The following is a 21,365-nucleotide window of genomic DNA, read 5'->3' as shown; positions in this document are numbered from 1 at the left end:
AGTACAGTATGATGAGGATCAGCATTTGGGCTGTTCAAGAGCTAAAAACTTTTGTCACGTTTCTCTGACTTCTCAGGTGGTCAAATGGGATAAGAGATCAACATGTTGAAGGGTTTGAAGCCAACTAATACAAACTTTGTTCCTCTTTTAAGACCATAGATAGGAAACTGGTCTTGTCCACCAACTAACCACTGGAAGGAGTATTCACAGCAATTTCCAGTCTACCATAATGGGAAGCTAATACTGTCTATAAAAGTCTAAAGTGACGTCTAATCTAAAGTCTCCATTCTTAACCCACTGTTTTTCACTGAACTCAGGAGTTAAAACCTCTTTCCTGGATCATGTCTCTATAATAATAACAATAACAAATCTCTTTCCTCAGTCTTGATTCTTTTGTGAACTGACAGAACTATAAAGACCAAATCTGTGAAGCTGATCTGATGCACAAATCCTCACCAATGTTTAATGCTATGCCCAAGTGATTGTGAGTCTTTGTTGATTTGGTTTGGCTTGCAGGAGCAAATTGTTCTCAAAGGTAAAGAGTCTTCAGTGTGGACTGGTGAACAACCCTGGCAAGTCAGAAGACTGTACTAACACCAAAAGGAAGAGCAAAGGTCCAGCAATGAGATAAGTAGTTGCTTAAGAAGGCTCTGAGAGGAATTAATTCTCTGTTGCTTTCTACCACTGAAAAGGAGAAGATTTATGGCCCTTTTATTCAACTATGCAAAAGTGACCTGAGCTCCAGGAGCGGTATCTCCTATATATCTAGAAAAAGATCAGCCAATGAAACAAAATGTTCGTGTTTCAAAGGGGAGTCCTTTCTATATTGTAAAATGCCAGTTGTCTTGAGCTGAAGATCTTCTGATGCAAGTTTGAGCCAAAACCCAAGTAATTCACTTTGGGCTCCAAACAGACCTGGTAGAGTAATTAATTATTTAGAGTTGTGACTGGGCCAAAAAGTTAGGGGAAACACTTGAATTTTATCCAGAACTTAATTTTTTTGTAGTAGTGTTGCCAAAGCAAAGCATCTATGCCTTCCCCTTTGGTATAATCTTGGTCAAATCCAAAATGCTTTCTTTAATTCCTCTCAAAGTGTCATCTGCATTTTCAGGATAACTGCTATTAAAGTGGTTTTTTTTTATGTAGGCTATCAGGCATTTTTATAGCACTAGAACACAAAGATCCTTATTTAGGGGAAGCGGGACCTAAATATCTGCTGAGTTTTCCCAAAGAGGATCTGTGTATGGCAGGGTGGTTTTTAAATCAAATACAAGCTCTGCTATTCCTTTGCTTGGCAGGAGATCAGTCACAGCTGATGCCCCAAAGATGACTTATGTTCTTGAAAGCATCTTATTATACTAGACAATCTCAGGAGATCTCTTCCAATCCCAAATGTCCCTTGATTCTGTAATTAAGACACTATTGATGGCACCTCAAACTGAGTGACCAGTTTGGCATCTTTCAAACAGACCCTTTTCACCTCCAGAGAGAGTGGGTTAAAACCTGCCTTTGGTGGGTTAAAAGAGCCCAAACGACTGGGTGCAAAGCTGGGACATACTTTCTGGTTTTCCTGTTGTCTGAAAATAGCTACAATTCTGTCTGTAATATGGATGACACCAGAATAACACAGTAATTTACAGCCTCTTTTATTCTCCTAGCAGAGAAAGGATTTTCTGATCTCAGCTATCTCTAGATTTGGCAAGGGTCTTTCATGTGTCCAAAGCTTTGCCATGTCTAAAATGCCATCTACAGTACCAGGTAGGTTGGTGTTGTATCTTTGTATATGGTCCTGCTTGATGTACAGCTGGTTCATTGATTGTGACCTAGATTAAAAATAAAAATCTCAACCCAAAAACTCAGTTGATGAGCTACTTGTGTTCTGTTGCTGAAGAAACCATTTGTTCTGCTGTGTGTTTGCTTCCCCTGCAGCCAACACTCACCACTCCTCATTGAGAACTTTGGTTATTTCTGTTTTCCATCCTCTGTTTGCCACAGTTCCTCTAAAGAGTCGTTCATGTCTCGTTTGGGTGAAATTCAACAGTGATTGCATTTGCAGGACAAAATCAATTTATAGATATGTATAATAGAAATAGATACCACTTGAGATTGTGAGCTTCATGAGTAGAGGTAGCAATTCCTGAACTGGCAAGATGGGAGCTATTGTGATTGGCAGTAATAATACCTCAGTTCAGACAGATCTGGAATATCTTGATGTGAGATGAGTCCCCGAGATGAAAGAAATGCAGAGAATCAACTGCGAATTTTCATTGATGGTGGATGTACAGAAACTGGAAGTAAACACGTACATGACTAGCCCACCTAGGGTTTTAGGATTCTGTACAAGCTTTTAAAGGTTTGGACATATTAGAGAGACATGCAGGCTTTCTTTAGAGTGTAGGAGTAACAAAGGGATGTTAGTTAGATTGGCTTAGGGATGTAGGAATAATAGGATGTAATTTATTTTGCTTAAGGATGTAGAAGAAAGAAGATTTACATGGCATGGTTAAAGGCTGTAAAAGAAATAGGATTAAATTAGCCACATGAAAAATTTAGGTGTTAGGAAAAATTTCCTTTAAGTATTGCAGCATGGTTTTCCAAAGGAAGAAACGATAATAGGACCAGGCTATTTCTCTCTGAACTTAAAAAGTCATTGGCTAAGGTTCTTTAAGTTCTGTAGCATCTGGCATGCAGAGGTGGAAACAGGGAAAAAATAAATTAATAGGCTTTGATTGGTTTATCTGGTATAAATGTGCTAGTTTAGTTTTTGACCTTTAAGAGCCTCCTCTGTGGGTTTTTTTTGGTGGTTTGTTCTTTTTTTTTGTACTGCATATGGTATGTAGTTATGCATAATGTTACGGGTGAGAAATCAAGCACACAAAAGCCTAGAAAGTAAAAAAAAAAGTGATTTTTCTTCCAACATTGACTTAACTCTGTTGCAAAAATGTATCAAGGGCCTGTTGATAAATGGAGAGGATTCAGAGAAGAGCCCACTGGAATGATGCAAAATTTGGAAATATGCCTCAGATTACCTAGGAAACTCAATCTATTTAGAGAAGACTGAGAAGCATCACCATAGGCCCTGTTTACCTACTTAGGAAGAAGATTGCAGCAATTTTGGCAAAGAAAATTCTGACAAGACCCAGTAGTTGCATCCTGAATTACAGAAAAGACAGGGAGAGGGAGTAAGGCATTTTTAATGATGAGGATAACTTTCCATTGGGATGAAATACCTGGAGAAATGATAACTGGGGAAATGAATCAGTTTTTCAAATCAAGACTGGTCTGATGTTTAAAGGAGGGATTCTAGCTCAAACACAGGCATTTTGATACTGAAATTTTTAGTTGAATTTCAACAGTCAGGGCTAGGCAATCAGGCAAAATCATAATCTTTCTTTCAGCTCTTGATATATAAATTTCTCTTTTATACTGCCTCTGGTATCTCAGGAATAATGTGGGTAGCTACAAAATGGGGAAGTTTTCTATTTCCTTGTATAGCTTGGCACTTGTTTTGCTCTCTGTGCTACAGGGGGACTGTGCACACCAGTGTTCATCCCTAGAGTGCTGTTTCCAGCACACCACCGCTTCCAGGACCTGACATCCGTATTTTTCTCACTAGAAAAATCTCTGTGCCAGAGTGGTTATCATCCATACTGGCACTGGAAGCTCATACTTGCAGGACTCTCAAAACCATGTCTTAAAACAAAGAAGGTGATACAGGTAAGGCCTGGGTGTTGAAAACTCTTCCAGTGGGAACTGGGCAGCAGCACAACACAATGGAGTCCTGATGTCTGGGAGGTGCAGGGCCTCAGCAGTTCTAGGCTGCTGCATCTCTACAGAATGACTGCTACAGAGGGTGGGGAGGAAATATGGTAAGAAAATGGTATTTGTTGTGTGAAAGTAAGCATGGGTAAAATGATACTCCTGTCAAGGTGAGCAAAGTCAGGCAAGTGGAGTTGGAAGTGCGTTAGGGTACCACAAAGGATATAGAATTTGAGCGGTCGAGAAATGACACTGAAATACATTTTCCATGAAGAAACAGAAGGCTGTGTGAATGGGTGGAGGAAAGTAGGAGGATGTAAAGGAGTTTTATTAAGGGAGTCATGTTTCTTTACACAGAACTAGTCTCTCATTTCTCTCCCTCTGGGTCCTGTGCGTTTCAGGAGTCTCCACTACCTCAGCAGGAACATTTTCCCAGTGCAGCTGATGCACTGGGCCTTCAGAGGAAAGCAGTGTTTTGTAAAGTGATCCTCTGTCATTAAGAATTTGTCTTTCTTCAAGGGCTTTTACCTGGAAGTTCTTTCTCCCTTTTTTTGTGATTTTTTTTGTTTGTTTGTTTGTTTTTGGTTTTGGTTTTTTTTTTGTTTGTTTGGGGGTTTTTTTGGTTATTTTTTTGTGGGTTTTATGTTTTGGTTTTTTTGGGGGTTTGTTTGTTTGTTTGGGGTTTTTTTGTTGTTTTTTGTTTTGTTTTGTTTTTTCTTCTCCAGAGGGTGCTTAGCTTCCTTCCCGCACTCATAACAGATGATGAAATTGATATGAACTGGAAAAGAGTAAGTTTGGAACAAGACATCCAGCAGCAGAGAGAAATGGAGGAGCCTGGACATTTGTCTGTCCCATAACTCCAAAGAGCAGCATTTGCTTGAGCTGAGTCTGATCTGTCTGTCTTTACTGGAAAAGTCCTGGACCCATTTAAATTAGGTCCATTAAATCTTTGGACCCATTATGCATATGCATGGTGGTTTGGGGGATGTTTATCATCCTGCATTTTTGTTTTTTAAAGTATAATCCCTATTTTCCTAACAGAATCTAGTACTGTCTGCTACATTTCTCCTTTTTGGCAGTGGTTTTAGCCCCTGGCTTGTAATTTAACCCATAAGGATATGATCTCTTATCCCAAAGTATTTCTACTTTGCTTTAAAGCTCTATCCACTGCAGAGGGCCAGAAGCAGAAGCAGCTGAGCCAAGAGGGATGGTATGATTCCCTACTGTCCCTTAGGAAAGAAATGAAAGACGAACGGTAGGGGTCTGGAGGAGGAGAGGGAAGACTCTTTTGCTAGCACAGAAGGATTGGCATGCAAAAATAAGCTGCAAGGGTAAAAGCTGCTGCTTCTGGGTGATAAGCCACCCAGTCAGTCAGCTGGGAGGAGCATCCTGGAGAACAAAGGCCTTTCTGGTTTGGTGTGCTGAGAGTCAGGGTGATAAAACAGCTGGCAGAGTTAATGAGTTCACACCATTCCCTGGTGTGAACTGTCAGGGCTGTAAGTAGAGACTGGTGTGTGAGGAACTATAGGTAGGTGCTTGTGTAGGGGAGAAGAGGCCTTGGGAGAGATAGGGTAGGACCTGATGGGGTACAGGCCTGAAAGTTGGCCTGAATGCAGCTGGGTGTACTTAGAGGGAGGTGAGTGGAGGAGAAGAAGTGTGTGGTAAGACAGGGTAAAACTTAACTGCAAGTGCAGGTGATATCAGTGTACAGGAAAACCAGAAAATGTTCCCTTAGCTGGGACTGGATATTCTCTATAAGGCATGGTGTTTCATTCCCTGCTTCCTTGGTTACTCAGAGGTCCCACCTCCACATAACTCTGCTTGGCTCATAGCGCTCTTTTCCCTCTTGGTGAGGTGACAAAGCAGGATCTCAGTCTCTCCCTGTCCTTGTACCACTGTGACCTTTCCTAGCTGGATCTCATTTGAGCACAGATACAGACCCTGCAAATGCAAATACTGCTCAGCTGCTTGTCGATAAGCTCTTTTGCAGTATAAAGCTCTTGGAAAGGAACAAGTGTTTCATACCCTGTCTTTCCAATGTGGAAGCAAGGCTGGTGAATGCTGAAATACTGAAGGATAAAAAGACAACCTCTGCAGAGCCTGATGAAAGAGGTAAATGTTTTGTCATTTTGCTTCTCCTCAGCTGCAGTCCTCTCAGAAATGCAGCTTGTGACAGATTGCTGCTGGTGTGATGTGGGACTGGACCATAAGAGCATCCTCTGTCACAAGGTCATGTCAGAAGAGACTCATGTTCCTTAAGGTGCCTGCTCCAAAATTACGACTCTTGGACCAGATCCTGAAACCTTTACTCATTCAAAATTTTCAGCATCTTTGAATGATGTTTTGCTTGAGTAACAACTGCAGGATTTTGCCCATTCATCAGCTTAAGTAATTCTACAGAAACGACATTATTTAGAGTGCTCAGCCCTGGCTTGCATACATCTTTACCGGCACAGTGATTTTAGCAACTCTTACCTAGGGATCGCTCTGGAGCTTGGTAAACTTGTGGAGGGAAAATCTCCATGGGAAAATAAGAATCTGTAGAAAATGGTGATGGTTCCCCCCCTCCTTTTAGTGGGCAGGTAATCTATGAGGCAGTCAGGAAAACAGCAACTTGGACATAAATTTGAATGTATTTTTTCTTCTTTGCTTTTGACAGGAGTCCTTGTATTTACAGTATTAGATGAGTTTTCTCAATGCAGTTAGGTTGGGAGGAATCTGCAGTGCCTTCCTTAGGTGAATGGATGTGTTGCTTAAGTCTCTTAGTCAGTTGGAGAATTACCAAAGGAAGTGAGACAAGGACTTTGACAGCTCTGTATCCTGCCTTGATCAGAGGGCAATGTCGACTATTTCAGCAGAAATTGCAAGGTGCAGAGAACATGGAATAATCTACCAAAGAGACAGTTGCTGCTTGACTGGTGAAAGACTTATGCGAACCAGTAAAAATGTCATATCCTCTCCAATCTGAATGGGAGTGCTTTTACTGGTAACATCTAATACCCTTGTAATTTACTTGGTCCTTGGCTTTGTGTGCCTCAGCAGTGAGTTCCACAGGTAATACTCTTAGAAGGGGCTTTCTAAATCAGCTGAAAGCCTTTTTGTAGTTGCAAGCTACTGAGAGTTTCAGAGAACTCATGTAAGGTGAAGCCTGGGATACTCTAGTTCGCAATAATTTTATTTCTTGGTGGCTAGCCCCAGAAGAGGTGAGAGGTGGCTGATTATTCCCTCAGTCTAGGGGCTAAGGGATTAGCATAAGTGGTTCAGCCTCTGGCAAGCAAATGCTGCTACTGTGTGCTGCTGCTGCCGTCTGCAAGAGCTGCATTTTTGCAAGTCAGAGGTCTGGCATATCTCCACATGGGCTGCAGCAAGGGAGTTGACAACTGGAGAAGCCCAGTAAAGAGGAACTTTCATATTATACTGATTTACTGCAAACTACCAGGATGCAACAGTAAACTCTTCCACTCTCTTCACATTACTCTTATTTATACTTAACATCCAATACTTTGGCTGTCATTCTTTAATCAAGATTTCTTTTAAACCTGTCTGAATTGCTTGGGGAAAACCCTGGGTAAATATTGTTATTAGTTAAGTAATAAGACACAACAGGGTGTGAAATATTACCCTATAACTCATGCCTACTCTATAGCAGTACATTGAGTGGCACAAGGCCAAATGGCTTTGTGTGTTATTTTTTTAGTTAAATCAAATTAAAAAGACACCAGCAAAGTGTCTGTGGCTGTTAAAACATGGCCATGGTGGTAGGAGGGAGAAGGGAGAAGAGTCATTTAATAAGTTGTGCTGTCAATTGCTCACTTTTTAATTTAGTGAATGATGAAAAGTACTAAGTGGAGAGCCCTGGAGAGAGGTGTCCTTCACTTATCTAAAGGACAGATTGGACAGAAGCAGCAGCAGCGTGAGCTCTGCCATCACTCTGTGACAGCAGCCTTGCAAGTTCCACCTCTGGTGGGTTAAAAATGTCCATTTGCAAGATCCCATTCAAACTTTTGTCACTCGGCATGAGCTGCCATTAACTCTGGCTTAATAAGAGGCTTCCAGGACCATAAGTTGCCTTGGGGGCACCTCTCAAATTTGAAGGCAAATTGAGGCTTCAACTTATGAAAACCACCAGATAGATTTTTACTGATGACTTGAGATTCCAACCAGCTTCCTGGGACCAAACTCAGCCTCTGCATAAGTCAGATGACACTGTCTCATTTGGCTCACATGGCAAGGAAAAGGCATCAGTAATGTGTTGCACACTAAAAGACCCTTATTAACAGTTTTCTAACTTTTTGAGCCAATTCACTACCCTTTTAAAAAAATCCAGCTTATATACAACACAGCATGCAATCCTGGCCACCCAGGATGGTTACTTTGGCTGGGATTGTCAGGGCTGCACTTTGGCTGCAGAGATGAACTGGCCTCCTCTGAGCTCTCGCTTCTGTTTTAGCTCAGAATGACCTTTTTATGAGTAAATGGGTCCTGATCTCTTGCTCTATTTAATAGCCCATTTGCTACAGGCAGGAGTCTCTTTCCAGGAATGGGCTAGTGTGTCTTGGGTTGCCCAAACTGTATATTGGCTTTTAAGGAATGAACTCCTTGCACTGCAAGGAAAATGGTAAATTTTCATAGAATCTTTTTTTTTTTTGTTTGCTTTGTGTAGACAGCTGCTGTTGTGTCCCTTACCCAAGGCCCATTAGCTACCCAGCAGCTTCTGATTCAGACAGCCAGGCTAGAAATGTAGAAAACCATATAAAAAGATGCTCATTAATCCTTATTTCGTTCCTCCCATAGGCATTTTCCTTACATGCCCAGCATTTCTCACATTCTGGACTCCCAGTGCAACAGGAGGCTTCAATTTGCTTCAGTCTTTAAAAGCCCAAGCAGTTTATTTGTGGAACTTGCTGTGCTGCTTATTCTCTGATGTGGGGTGGGCTGTGCATGAATCTAGCCTACTAAGCCTAGAGAAGGGGAGGATCCTTCTTTTTCCCTTTCTCCATAGAACATACTGTCTCCTTTGACAACAGGACATGAAGGTTAACAAAGTGCTTTCTCCCTGTGGTTTGAGCCTGGGACAATTCCCAGAGCAGTGTTGTGTCCTTTGCATGTGCTCATGTGCCTACGTTGGCTTGCAGTTAGCACAGAGATACATCAATATTCCTGATGACAATAAATACAGCTATTAGGATGAGTCGAGAGCTTTTCTTAATTGGGTAACAGATGAGCAGGCGTATGTTGCTGTTGAATCCATCAACATTAACTGGGCAGAGGTAAGTTTGATCAATACTGACACTTGAGTGCATGGGTAGCCACTGGAAAATATTAATTTACAATCATGACCGGCACCTCTCATTAACCAGAAATGTGTTAACCCTAATTGGTTCAACAGGGCCCTGCTGCACCGCACTGTGCTGCTCACAGCCTTTCTTGCAGGGCCTGAGACAGTTTCCTACGGATGGGAACTTGATGGTGCTCAAGTTTGTGCTTTGGGTGGCCGGGCTGGCAGCTGAACCGCAGCATCCATCAGGCCAGGAAGGTATGCAATGCACACCCACCTGGGCATACAGCCCATATGGCTGGGTAGACATGGAGATCTACGCATTTCTCTGTTCTTGCCTTGTGGCCAACTTGAATAGAAATTAGGCTGAGTAGGAGCGACACTGATTTATACCATCTGCAAGTCTGTACCACAAATCCATGAGCATTCATATCCTTTGTGCCTGTGCGTGCACTGAGGGGCTGCATGCAGATATGGACTGAGTACACTTGTGGTAGCATTTAGGTTGCCCTCAGAACTGTCAGGATATGTAAACAACACTGCTTTTAATGGGAAAACTGTATATATACCTGTGTGTGTATGGAATACTTATGAGGGTGTGTGAAAAATGTTTCTTGTGCAGTAATGCCAGCAATGACAATTTGTTTTCTCTACCTCAACAAAATCCTCACAACCATCCATTCAAAGCAGTCGTCTTTGGCATGTGCCATAAATATGCATAGTGTATATACAAATATGAGCTGTAAGAGTTGAAATCATCTTGTAATTAAGGTCTATGCCTGACAGCAAGGAAAGCTGAATTTGCTGTTAGACCTTCAGTATCTGTGGAGATAAGACTGCTGTCCACATCCACCACGGAAAGGATGAGAAACGATGGGCTTAAATTGTAACCTAGATCCTGTTGCTCCATATTAGGAATAACTTTCTAGCAGTAAGAATAGTTATGCAGTAAATTAGATTCCCCGAGAAGGTTATTGAATTTCTTCTTTGAAAAAAAAAAAAACAAAACAAGTTTGACAAATATCTGTTAGAACTAGTTAAAGGAAGAAAAAAAGGGGGCTATGTGTTATGGAATGCTTTTCAGTTTTGTTTTCTGGTGCTTTTAGAAGCATAGATGTGTCTCTGCTTCTTCAGCTGAACATGGATGGATGTCAGCACTGACTATGCTTACAGTAACCTCATTTGCTACAAACTCATCTGTAAACTCAGCTGGCCTTAATCCGTGTCCTCTGTTTTAATGTCAAGTTTAAATAATGGCCTTTGCCAGTCGTCATAATTTGACTGCCCTCCTTTGATATTCTGGGACCTGCAATGAAAGACTCCAGGCAGAAGGAAGCAATTTCTTAGTCAAATGAGTTTCAAGATCAAGAAAAGTTTTTCTCTTCAAAGCTTTTTTGTACTTGTGATTTCTCAACTCCTTAATCTTTCTTTCTTGTTTTAATGGTGAAGGGTGGGATGAAGTTTTTAGTAAAAATTCAGTCCAAATATATTTTGGATGAAAATATTTGATTCTTGCCCTGTTACCTGGATCATGATTGCCCAGTCCCATCCAAGTCCCCTGCATTCTTTTGGTCTCATCAGCTCTCCAATTAACCCAGAAATTTCTTTTTGGCTCTCAGATGTCTTTACCATAATTGATTTCCAAACCACTTGCCTTTAAAAGAAAAAAGCTGTTAGTTCTATATCATTCCAGGGGATAGTCAACTGTTCTCTTTTCCTTTTTGTGTAACAAAAGCTTTATTCTCCCATGTGAAGTTAAAAAGATGATTTTTGTCTTCCCGTTTCATCAGAGGATGCTATGAGGGGATGCCTGATACCCAGGGAATGTGAAGAAGAGCAACAACAACCTGCAAAGAAACACATTCCAGTAGCTGAGTGTTTGCATGTATGAATAATTTCGGTGAGGCTGTCTGAAAGATTTATTATTTGGCAAAAAGAAAAGGAACAACTGTTGGCTGGTTTGAATGCTTCAACAGTGAATGAGTATGGCATATGGAGATTGAGAAACAAGGTCAGACTCTCTTATATCTAACTCTTGCTTACCTGTAGCCTGGATACTTGGTATTTATAATATTTGTACCACTGCTGTTTCTTGGAGCATCTTTCACAGAAGCTCAATGGGGAATTTTCCAACAGTTTTGTGCTGAAGACTTTCAGTTTGTGAAAACACAAGAGTGTTCTGGGTTGTTTTTTTTTTTTTTTAATGTAACATTTTTGGAAGGAGTTTTTGGTCTCTGCGGGGAATTTTGGATGAAAGAGACCAGCTGGACCTGAGAACCAGACAGCATGGTGACCAAGGGTTTAACCAAGGTAGCTGGAAGTCACATAAAAGCCCTTACTCTGGCTCTGTTTCTAGAAGGCAAGACTTTTCTCAGGGTTTTTTGGTGCTTTTTTGGTGGTTTGTTTTTTTTTTTTTTTTCACCAGTTGAAGTACTTTCTTAGTCTTGCCTGAGGAGGACTGGGGGGAAGGGGGTTATTACACTTTGTATTAGCTGTCCCAGTAGTTGTCAAGTGAGGAGGAGATGGGTTGTGTAGGCCTGTTAGAGCACTCACCTCGGATGTGGGAGGTGGCAAATACAGGAACAAGAACTAGAACTTCCCCAATCCAGCCAAATGCCTACCTATTAGTTAAACTTGAATAATTTCCACTTGTTTTTGAAAAACAACTTTGACAGGTCTTGTGGTTTTTTGTTGGTTTTTTTTTTCCCTCCAGAGGGCAATGACTCATTGTCTGACTGACTCAGAAGCTCGGCAGTCTCACACATGCCTGCTGGGGAATTTCTGCTCAGGTATCTCCCCTGGTTGGCTCTTGCAGCTCTGGAACTGAAGGGTTCCCTAGGATGTGTAAAAGCCATAAAACTCACTGAGGTCATCTGATCAGCTTCACCCTGTTAGCACCTTACTGAGCATATCTGGATACTTTAGGCTGCTCAAAGTGGTTTTGGTGGAGTGTATTTGTACGTGAGAGAGCAGCAATGGAAGATGTGTGATGATGCAGACCATCTGTAGCTTTCTGGTGTATGTTCTCACAAAATTAGGTTCCTATAGAGGGAAATAACCTGTGACAGGGGACATCTGTATTCTTTCAGGGGAACTCCAGAGGTGCTTAAGGGTCTGGGAGTGCTGCATTAATTCTTTTTGGTGTGTCGATGGGGCCACTCTCGTGATGCCTGGAGGATACTCTAAAGCAAGCTAGGCAGCCAGAGAATTTGACCCTAGAGGTGTTGGCAGAAAGGACTAAGAAGAATATCCTACAGACACGGTGGCTTTGTCCTCAGCCTGCTCTGCCTCCAGTGGTATTATGTGTGCTGTGTAATGAAAACTTTTGGCAGTATGAGAAAATAGCATGGAAATAGCATTTTCTGGCCATCTCTAGCCTGCTGCTCTTTTTTCTTAGAGCAACATTCACTTCAGAGACATTTAAAGCAGACAAGGCATTGGTATTGGGGATAGTGAAAAGAAATGAGATAAAGTCTCATGCAAACAAGTGTTGGCAGTCAATGGAATTGTACTTCCTTTTTCCAAGGGCTGGATCTGGCATTGTGTCTCATGTGCCTTAAGAGATTTATTACCTCTTTGACTTGATCTGTGGCACAAGATTTATGGCCAGGCTGAAAGTGCCCAGAAATAGCACTTCTCTCACTTTGTACCTACCCAACACAAAAATGCCCACTAAGTCAGAAATTCTCATGTGGTGGGCATCTCTTGGGCTAGGGAGCTCAGCTATCTCCATGCTGGAGGTATAAGGTTCAAAGGAAGACCCTGTGCCCACACAGAGGACCTGGTGAATGGCTCCCTGAAGGAATTCTAGGCTAAGAGGAATACCAGCTTCTCAAAGGCAGATCAAAGCATTGCAGTGGTGTTCACACCTTCTTCTCACACAGAAGAGCCACAGCATGGCAGACCTCAGGAGTGAGGGGACTTGCCTGTCTGGCCCTTCTGATGTGCTGATGAACTGGTGGCCTGAAGGGATTTATGGTGGAGACGTGAGAGCTGCTCTTCCACTGGCTACACAGTGAATTGAAAGTTCTTGTCCAGTGAACACCATGCCTTCACCCCAATTCACCTCTACACAGGCGGAGAACTTTAATTCAGGGATGCCCTGTAACTGATATTTCTGTATTTTACAATGTTTTTGTTAGTGATAGAATTACGGGCACTTTATTGATCACTCCAGAAGTCCTTGTACATATCAGCCTTTCCAAAACACAGAGAACTCTCCTCTGTGATTCCCAATACTCTGTTTAAGGCAAAAACTGCCTTGGCACATAGTGCCAGGGTTCTAATGTAGTTGACCTCTTCTGTCCATCTCTCCTCTGGGAATCTATAATCTATGTGCTCCTATAAATCTGTGTATTCACAGATGGAGACTTGTGACCATTTCTCCAAGCCGAGGAGTTAAATCATTCTCTCGAAACCTGATAGGGGGAGATATGGGATCTGGGTTTTGGGTTTGGATCACTTTACTTAGCTGCAGGTTACTCTTAGATGAGAGGGTAGGAAAAGGACAGTGCAGCAGTTCTTCAACTCCTGACGGAGTGTAGAACCTGCCTGATTTGGATTTTCTGAGCTGCTGAGCTCTAAGCCCACCTGAGTTGATGGCTGCCTTGCCACTCACAATGTGGCTTAACTGAGTGGAATTTTATTTCCTGAGTGTACAATAAAAAGCACAAACACTACTGTATCTGTTAAATCACAGGAAAAAGGAAGAGGGTGGGGTAGGGGGACAAAGAAACTTCCAATGCACACATTTCATCTCCAGAGTGACAGAAAATAGGGAAAGGGTCATAGAGGGTTTCAAAGCAATTTATTGCCTCTACTTCATCATTACTGATATTTCCAGAGCACACAAACAACTACAGCATTCCAGACCAATTACTTCCCTCTTGTTGATTTTTTTGTTGTTTTTTTTAAAATGTTGGCTTCACCACTTCTTTCATCTCCCTCTTGTGTGATTTTTTTTTTTTCCCCCACTATATTATTTTTTGTCACTGAATTGCTAGAGACCCCCTGGATGCTATACAAGGTGACAGTTTCTGAGCAGACAAGAAGAAGAACAACAGTCAAATAGAATGACAGAAGCACAAAAAAAGGAGGGAAGAGAAGACCTCCAGAGCTTTAATTTCACTTCTTTTATTTTGTCTGCTTGCAGGGGCAATATAAACAGGAGAAAAATGACAACAGACTGCTTCACTTCTAATGACATCAAATGGTTTGAATCTGACATTGATGGGGAACTTGGAGAAACCACCATCAATTCCTCAATTCTTCCTTTCCCACTGCCCTCCATCTGGAGGAGGCTGTCACCTAGTCATGGCGCAGCAAAGTCGTCACCTCTGTCTGTGATCCTGGAATACCGTCTGACATGCACAAGAAAAATATGAGGTGAGTCAACATTCCTGCTATATTGAAGAACTCGCATAAAGATTCAGGTGTTTCGAAGTTGCATGCTCCACATGACCTCCAGCAAACTTACCCTGTTGGAGAGATTCAGTGTTTTTCAAGGTCAGCTGAAGCACTGCCTACTTTAAAGAAGTTGGCATCAATGCAATTACATCAATACAGAGCACATTTTCCTAATGTAGAAAGGGCCTTGCTGTCCTTTCAGGAATGAATCCTCCATATAGATCTTTCTGAAGGGAAAACAATGAATAAAGCAAATATAGAGTTTACAGATATAACATGTTTTCTTCTTAATGGAGAAACCTTTGATGGGGTTGAAGGAACTAGATTTTCTAAAATCTTTTTTTAAATGTTTTTTTTTCTACTTTCACAAGATCTGTCTCTAGAAAACGTTTTCCAAATGACATATAATTTTCCCCCAGAAGCATTTTCTACTGACAAGTGATCTAGTCATGCTGAATTTCAGGAAAACAAAGATGCTTATTGAGAAATTTAGAGACAATTAAAAACTGAGATGTGAAAGGAAATTCACTGTTCCACCTTGAATGTCCTGACTCACCAGATGTGTAGGATCTGTCTTTTACCTGCTGTGTACAGAAGACCTTCATTGTTTCTTTTGCAGGGGTCATAAGGGAGGATGCAGAAATGGGAAACAGTAGAATCTGAGAATGCTATTTTTAAAAAATTAAACTTTGTTTCTCCCCCAGAATTTACTTTCCAAATGGGGGATCAGCCAAAGAGTGGACTTGCCCAGGGTCTGCTGTCTCTTACATTCGGAGATCAGAAGTTGCTCTTTTCCTTGACCTGCTTCATATCTTATTACTCCACAGGCAGGATTCAGATCCATATTCAGCTGCTTGAAAGTGGCTGGTGCCTGGACTGACAAGAGAGAGTAGGCTTTGTTTAAGTGACTACATTTTTGCCAGTCCTCTGATTCACAGACCATAATGCACTTGTGTTCAGACAGCATGAACAAGGGGATGATGAAAACATGTTACCATTGTCGTTCTTTTGTAGGCAGGGCAGCACTTGCAATGAAACAGTTTTCAATAGTACTGGGAATTGGAATTTAATGATCAGGAGGCTGGAGAGTTTCTTCAATAATCCTTACAAGTGATGTTGACTGACTATGGTGAAAGCAACATGATGAACTGTAACTATGGTTCCTGGAAAGTCTTCTTGTGTACCTCTTGTGCATTCCCCATCTTGCTCCTCACTATCAGCTCCTCTTGGCTTAGAGAAGAGTCAATGAGGACTGCATTCATCCAAGGGAGTCTATTTTCCGGTTGCATTCAAGTTTTTTGATGTTCCCTTGCACCTTTTCTCAATAACAACAGAACTGAACACTGTACTCCTAAGTGTACTGACAACCACAGCTTCAGCTGATGTTTTCTTTATGTACCTGGGTAGACTGTTTTTTTCATGGTCATTCATAACTTGAATAACAATATCAAAATATTATCAGATATCTCTTTGATTGAACAACCAAAGAGTACTATATGCAAGACATTACTCCAAGAAGGAGACCCAGTGTGAGTTCTGCTTTCCTTAACTGATCCCTGGCTTTGTGCCTTTTGAAACCATTGTGCCTAGCTTAAGCTCAGTGATACTTCAGTAAATATCCTTGCTCTACAGAGTAAGTCATGAGACTGGACTGTCATGCTTCTGTCTCACCTAAATGGCTCTCACAATAATTCTGTATGTTTTGGAAAAGCTTTATTTTCTATTGTAGACCACTTAAAATGGCAACCTGAACCCATTTAATGCAACTGTATCATTGCTGCTTTTCTCCCCTTGTGTGTATGTCTTTATGACTTTTTTTTCCTCCCTGCCTAACGTGGAATTTTCTGGGCCAACATATCAGTGAAGGATTTGGTTGATGGTAGTTGTGTCCCAGTTTCAACGTTAGGTTTTCCATCCACTTATTATAATGTTGCTACAACCCACCCTATTCTTAATAATCACACTGTTTCTCCCAGTTCTGTAGCTGATGCAAAAGGATGACAAGGGATCTCCTCAGTGGAGGTATATAACCTAGCTCCTGGCTGCCTTGAGGCACTCTGGGCTTTGCTCTCTTCCTCTGTGGCAATTTTGATATTAGAGTGACCGAGTACCTTCTTCCTATCTCTGTGATCAGTGTGTACAAACAAGATGATCTTCTGCAATTTAGTTTATCTCCTGCTAAAGCAGACTGTATGCCAGGTAACTACTTTTCACAATGCCATCCAATCAGTTGTGTTGACACTCTGGTGTCACCTTTGTGACAGCTACTTCATAGAGATAACAGAATGCTGGTAGCCAATTAGATTTTGCTGATAGCGGTACCACAAAGTCTGTCCAAAGCGGAGACTGTGCATGCCCACAGCTTGGCAATAATAATATAATTGAAATGACAAAGCCCAGAGACACTAATGTAACTGCACATGTACAACCCTATAGCAGGGTACTGGCATACCAGGGACTAGACAGTCTTTGAGGTTGTCAACTCAAGCCATTCAAAGCAGCAAACCTTAAAAGCATTAGCTTGGTCGTAAACTATTTTCAGGAAATTAACGAAGAGGAAGGGGCTTCATGGCTGGCATCTCTTCTCTCGCGGGAGACAGGGGAGCAGCCGCTCTGTCCACACTGCACTTGCCTGTGATGTGACAGAGCAGCAGGAGCTGCTCTGTGCCGTGTCCCCATACGGCAAGCAGGTCATTTTCTCTCGTGCGCCTCTCATGAAGGCAGGAGGGAAGTGCAGGAGGCTGCTAGCAGCACAATTTTTCTGGTCACCGCAAGAGCCCAGTGTGCAGAGTCACCTCACACGTACTCAGGGAACAGCCAAGCGTGGCCGCTCAGACTCGGTGTTCTAAATCATTGTAACCTTTTGCAATGTTTTAAGTTTGCTTCTTTAAAAAAGAATAAATCTATTTCGTTTCTACTTCTGAATTTCTTCTTTATACTCTGGTGCGCTCTTCGCAGAAGCAAGAACTATAGACATGTACTCTGGGGAGACGGGTTATTTTCTCTAGAATAAAATGAAAAATATTCCCCACAGCTTTTCTGGAACAGGGATGCAAAAAACTGGTCCTCTGCCTTTGTTATTCTCTTGCATCCTTTTCTCTACAAAAGAGGAATGCACCCTATCTTGCAATTAATCTTCATGATTCCAGTGGTAAGTGAAGGTATTTCCAGTTATTTGTTCTTGGCTTGAGGAAGTCTGGAATTAACTGTCCAATTCAGGTCATCTGTCTAGAAAAGCTTTTCTAAACTCTACCTCTATTAAGTGCTTTATACCCAACAACTGACATGGAAAAAGTTTCATCTGCTCCCTCATGAGCACATCCACTTGCCTTGCAGTCTTCAGTGCTCCTGTGTGCACAGTTGCTGTGTGTATAGTTGCACATGAGAGTATGGATGGTGTAGGTGGTTGTGCCCCCCCCCTCCCCGACTCACCCAGCCAGGTTTTTATCCTGGCTTTTGAAAACACACCAAAGCTTGTTCGTCTTCATCAGCCCTGGCAGGTAAATCATATTCACAGTAGTGCAGCTGCACTCATGGCTGACAATGGGGTGTATTTTTCATAGTGTGGTAAAGGCAAGAGTCATCCTGCTTCCCTGTAAATTGAATAGTGTGTCTGTCTCAAATGATGAGATGAGCAAATAGCCACAGTGATCTGGGGCATGTGCTAGATGGAGCTGCTGTTCATGCTCAAGGTAGCCTGTACCATGCCTCTTTGCTGCCTGAAAGACTTGTGACTCCAAGCTGCTTGCTTACACAGCCTTGCCATATATTGTGCTTCTCTTGTGTGATATTTTGAGGTTTTCATGGTAAAATTAAATTAATAATTAAGGTTCTGGGACCAACACAAAGGAGTAGCTCTGTGTAATCCTGCTTTAAATGGCAGAATTCAGATTACAGTGCTGAGTGTTCTGAGGCACTGCTGCTCTGTTATTTCCAATATTGTGTGTTTGGGGAAATTGGAGGAAGACTGACATCCAGTCCACTCTCAGACAGTAAGGGGCAGAAAGATGCAGAGATACTCAGTCCCAAAGTGGGCCTGGAGCAAGGGGGTAATGGAGAGAATCGAGAAGGGAGAGAAGCTACCCTTCCCCCAAATTGGGGGTGAAAGGTAGCTGAGCAACAGAAACCTGTCAAGATAGTAACTAATAACAATTAATAATTTATTGTAGATCAAATAGCTCTTTTCCTCCTGGTTTCCAAAAGCTCTTTACAGACTATATATAGCGACTGCATTACAGTGTGGTATGCACTTTTCAGCAGCATGGTTTAGGAACAGCCCTGCTGCTGAGGCACAGTGGAGCCCCATCAGCCCAGAGGAATGCTAGGAAAAGATTTTCACCCTCACTCCTGCCTGCTTCGTTGTTCAAAAGAAAAGACAAAAAGAATAAAAAGAAGTATACTGGAACAATCATTTGATGAGTAGAAAGAAGGCAGAGCATTGTATGGGTGTTATTTCTTCCTGCCTACAAAGACAGGCTGTCCCAATAAATTCAATTGTATAGACGTTGAGAGAAGGAGGACGGGGGTTGAAGGAAACAAATGCATTTTAGAAAGCCTATGATAATGACTTAAAATTGCTTTTCTTCATAATTGCAATTTTAAGAGCTGACATCTAGTGATAAGCCAAGTATTAGATGTTGATGGCTCATAGAACATGGGGTCTTAAACACTGACTGTGACACTAATTCTCATCTATCCTTGGACTTTAATTCAGAAAGAGGATGATGTTGCTTCTAAGGCAGTTGGGGGAGGGTGAATTAGGAGCAACAAATGTGAACACCCAAAAAGAGCAGGTCTGCTGACAGACACACTGTCGTGCAATGTACCATTCTCTCATTGCATCTGAATTTGTTCATCTCTGCCCCAAAATGCTGCCTTCACCTCCATGAGGGAACGCACAGAGCAGGCATCTGCAGGGTAGAGCCCAGCACTACAGGACAGGAGGTGCAGAAGCATGTGCCTCCCTGAGAGGAGTGCAGGCAGTGTAATGCTTGTAAAAAAGCAATTAAAAGAGCCGAGCAAACAAATGATAAATAATGTAGTAGGAGTTGGTGTAATGAACCTCCTTAGGAAAGCTGGCCCATAGGCCAGCCTCAGGTTCCCTGAACCTGAGCAGGATAAAACCCCACCTCTTACAGCCACCCAGTGCATAAAGTCACTTTGGAGGAGCAATTAGGGAAGAAGCTGCTTAGTCCATTGCTCTTCAATCATATGCTGTTAAGTTTAGGGGGTGATGGGAAACCCCAGCAGATTGACTGAGGCTGCTTTTTGTAAGTGAAAGCTTACTTATGTAAATGTGTTTAAGAGGTGCCTTTCAGTGAAACTGTTTGCTACATTTCCTGAAAAGAGCTAATGGAAAACCTCTCCTTAGAGAAGATGCAGTTAGGTCTGTGTTATGGATTTCACCTGTGGATGCCTGAAACTCAGGTGGCCAGCTACAGAGATTATCTCTTCAGGGTACGGCACTGTTAGATACAAATGCTGAACTGTCAGGAGACCTCCCATTTCCTGCTTCTTTAATTAGGCTTTGATAGACATGTAGTGCTTTGAGTGCATTTTGGGTTGCAATTCTTGCCAAAGTCAGTTGCAGCTATGAGATCATGGGATTTTTTTGTTTTTCCCTTTCCTGTCTATGCTTAGATTTATAATTATGAAGGTCTCCATTCCTATGGAGAGCCTGGTTTTGTCATGGAGCCTGCAGTTGCCATTAGCAAAAAGTGGTCCTCACAGCTTTATGCCAAGGGGAGGGTGAATAAACTGATGTTGGAAAGAGATGCCTGAAAAATAAATGGCCTGGCTTGAAAACCTCACCTTAACTCTTGTTCTGTTTGTGCTTGGGAGGGGGGCAAGGGACTTTTATGTCCAGGCTGCAATCCCTGAGTACTGTTCTTGCAGCAGCCTTGATGTTTTGGTAAGAGGGCATGGATTCCCCCGTGTCCTGGAGAATCATGAAGACAATTGGAGTAGTTCACTGCAACTTTTCCTTCCAGGCTGTGTGCCTCAGGAAAGGACAGGAAACATCACTGAGTATTGGAGGGGAGGCTCTGGGAGGCCGCAGTCAGGTGGAATAGAAGCTTCTATGTGATCCCGCTAGTGAAAACAATGGGACAAGACCAAGTAAATCCCAGGTCAGTGTCCCCTGCCTTGTTGAACTGGGCAGTCCCATTTAGGCACTGCCATTTCATTCTTTCCTGGTGCTGAAACCTCACCCCAAATACTGATATATCCTAACACGATGATGACGATATTTAGTGTCAGTGGGATATGCAGCTTAGAGTAGGTTTTCTCTGTCTTGCTCTCCCCTCACTAAATTTGCACCATCCTTTGTGATCTCACTGTGGGGCTGAAACCTGTTTCTGGGTGAATTTATCCCTCAGTGGATGCAGCACCCCTTTGGCTGTGGTTCTCTATGCCACTTCATTGCATCACTCCTCACTCAGCTGTAACCTTCAAGATCCCCGCTGACACATCTTGTGGCATCTGCTGTCTGCTCCAGCACTTTCCTGGTGAAGGGAGCACATTTCAACCCTTCCCCTCCAATGGAGTAGAGAGTCCCCAAAGGGTGGAGAGGAAGGAAATAGAAGCAGACAAGGAGGAGGCTCTTTCAGTGGAGCAGGCAGTACAAAAAATGATATCAGACTGATAGAGGCTGTAATACTGCAGTAGGCCCTGCTGGATTTCTCATCTAAGCTCTAGACTCCTTGGTGAGCAGGACTAAATCTAGCTGTATCTGCTGCTTATGATCACCTCCTTACCTTCTACAAATTCTCTTGTCCAACTATTTCCATTTCTCTCTTCTGACTGATTATTAATCTCTTGGTTTTCCTTCACACATTTCTTCCATGCCAATTCACAGACCCACTATCCCAACACACACTACATTCAAGCTGAGCTGCTTTCCCAGCTCTAGATCCAGAACCTT

General features: G+C 42.3%; 1 long non-coding RNA gene across 3 annotated transcripts; it reads left to right on the top strand.

The window, feature by feature from the left end:
* Positions 1–5,300: 5,300 nt before the first annotated feature.
* Positions 5,301–17,360, top strand: LOC138112914 (uncharacterized). 3 transcript variants are annotated; one of them, XR_011151912.1, is made up of 6 exons: positions 5,301–5,871; positions 9,193–9,295; positions 10,828–11,048; positions 11,751–11,826; positions 14,190–14,422; positions 15,271–17,360. It is a non-coding gene; the product is annotated as an uncharacterized lncRNA (long non-coding RNA). The 3 variants fall into 3 exon arrangements; XR_011151910.1 differs by having other exon boundaries at positions 15,148–17,360; XR_011151911.1 differs by lacking the exons at positions 9,193–9,295; positions 10,828–11,048; positions 11,751–11,826 and having other exon boundaries at positions 15,148–17,360.
* Positions 17,361–21,365: the final 4,005 nt, after the last annotated feature.

This window comes from Aphelocoma coerulescens, chromosome 1 (assembly GCF_041296385.1).
Source record: "Aphelocoma coerulescens isolate FSJ_1873_10779 chromosome 1, UR_Acoe_1.0, whole genome shotgun sequence".
NCBI lineage: Eukaryota > Metazoa > Chordata > Aves > Passeriformes > Corvidae > Aphelocoma > Aphelocoma coerulescens.
The sequence above is the reverse complement of the archived record's forward strand: the minus strand, read 5'-3'. Positions and strand labels throughout refer to the sequence as shown.